Genomic DNA, 2,500 nt, shown 5'->3' with positions numbered 1-2,500 from the left:
GAGACAGCAATTCCGAGAGTTTCTTGATTTTCCACCGTTGTCTCATCTTTCAATTATTTCATTTTGTGTCTAGTCGGCTTCGTTCGGTATTTGCCACACAAGGCTGATTGAAGTGTATATAGATATCTTTTTATTTTTTAACTTCTTACTTATTTTCTCACTTATTCGCTATTCATAGTGATTCGTATTTTTTGAAACGTTGATTTTCAGTTATTTTTATAATGTAATTCTACGGAAGAGAGAGAGAGAGAGAGAAATGAATAAGAGAGAAAAGAATACAAGAAAGAAAAGGAAACTAATAGAAGACTTGGAGAAAGAGAAAGGAGAAGAGGAGAGTCCTTCTGACATATCCTCAGACATAGAATAAAAATAGGTGAGCATATTTCTCGCGGGATGACTTGCAATATCCGTAACCGTTATTCTTTGAGCGTGGCGAGACTAAGTTCTTTTTCCGTGTTCTAGAAAATTCCTGATAGTTTACTTTGTTGAAATATGAATTAATTCATTATTTGTTGTTCTAAAGGCCAACATTTGACTTTCTTTCTGCAAGAATTTTCGACAATGTATATATTATATTTTTGTGGCTAATTTTTTTTTTCCTCGAATAAATGATAGGAACCAAAATATCGTAATGAATTACTCAATCTTTTTTTTTTCTTTGTTCTCTAGCTGTTCCAATTATAAAGTGGCTTATGTGTACAAATACAAATTGGGTATGCTCGCTTCCAATAGATTTTTTTTATGATACAGATAGTGCTTCACAAACTTCCATCGCAATACTTGAGGTGTGATTATATTGCTAAACAAATACTCACTCACTCACACACACAGCTATATATATATATATATATATATATATATATATATATATATATAATATATATATATATATATATATATATATATATATAATATATATATATAATAATATATATATGTAAATATACATATACATATATATATATATATATATATATATATATATATATATAATATATATACATATACAGTATGTATATATATATATATATATATATACATATATATATATATATATATATATGTATATATACATATGTACATATATTTATATATATATATATATATATAATATATATATATATATATATATATATATATATGTATATATACATATGTACATATATTTATATATATATATATATATATATATATATATATATATATATATATAAATACTGTATATATACAGTATATATATATATGAACAGAGTTCTTAGCGACAAATGTAGAAGAAAGGTACGAATGAGACTGAATATCTAAACACGCAAGAGATGTATTTGACGCATTTTGACGGAGGTTTTTCTGAAAATACATTACAAGTGAAAATACAGAACGAATATATATATCAAATGAAAGCTGAAGGTTCACCTGACTCTCCTGACCTGTGCGTAGTTATCCGCATAATTGATGCTGCCGCGACCTTGGCTGATATAAATTATCCCGACACGGTGTTCATGTTTTCTTTTGTCACGATGTATGCAGCTTCCATAACTTTGCGTCTTTGCTTTTGCAATCCTTTGTTGACGACTTTTGCTTGCTTCCAATCTGGTAGATGTCCCGCCTCATCTACGTGTGCCACCATGGCGTTGGAAATCCTGTGGTGGCGGATGTCTGCTCGATGTTCGCTCATTCTGGTGTCGAAAACCACATCCTGTTTTGCCGTAATACGCTTTTTCGCAAGTACTGCAGGGAATACAGTAAACGGTACTGTCGGAGTTGCTTGTGATCGGTTTCTTGTGTCTTGCCAAATCTCCTATCTTTACGCCGGACGTGTTTGCTATATGCACGGTGGTACCAAGAAACCTAAGGTTGCTGCACGATCGTTTCTTACTCTGGTTATGATGTTCACCTCTTTCTTTCTGAGGTTTAGCAGGAAACCTCTGAGGTATTGGTGTTTCATAAACAAGTCTATAATTTATTTAATTTCATCCTCTAGGAATTCTGGGCTGCAAATCTTTAATGCCCATTGGAAGAAACCTATGACTACCCCAGACTTTGTTTCACTGCTGTGGGCGGAGTCGTAATGGATATAATCATTTTTATTTGTTGGCTTTCTATATACAGAGAAACGTAGGCCGTCGTCATCACGATGAATCATACATAGCGCCTAGGAAAGGTATCTTCTGACATTCCACGGAAAATTTAATCTTATCATGGACGGCGTTCAGCAGCGTCAGCGTTTGACGTAATCACGTTCTCCTGGGGACGACGACAAGGACATCATCTTCATAGCGTAGCCATGTTGAATGCCTGCCAGTTATGTCCCTGTAGTAGTCTTTCTCCAGATTTTTCAAGAAGAGACAGGCCAGAACCGCGCTTAATGGAGAACCCATAGCTGGACCGCTAGTTTGTCTGTATTCCTCTCTTATATATCTATCTATCTATCTATCTATCTATCTATATATTATATATATATTTATGTATTTATCTATTTGTTTATTTACTTATTTATGGGCAC

This window comes from Penaeus japonicus, unplaced genomic scaffold (genome assembly GCF_977035675.1).
Source record: "Penaeus japonicus unplaced genomic scaffold, GWHDUDI00000001_assembly GWHDUDI00000024, whole genome shotgun sequence".
Lineage (NCBI taxonomy): Eukaryota > Metazoa > Arthropoda > Malacostraca > Decapoda > Penaeidae > Penaeus > Penaeus japonicus.
The sequence above is the reverse complement of the archived record's forward strand: the minus strand, read 5'-3'. Positions refer to the sequence as shown.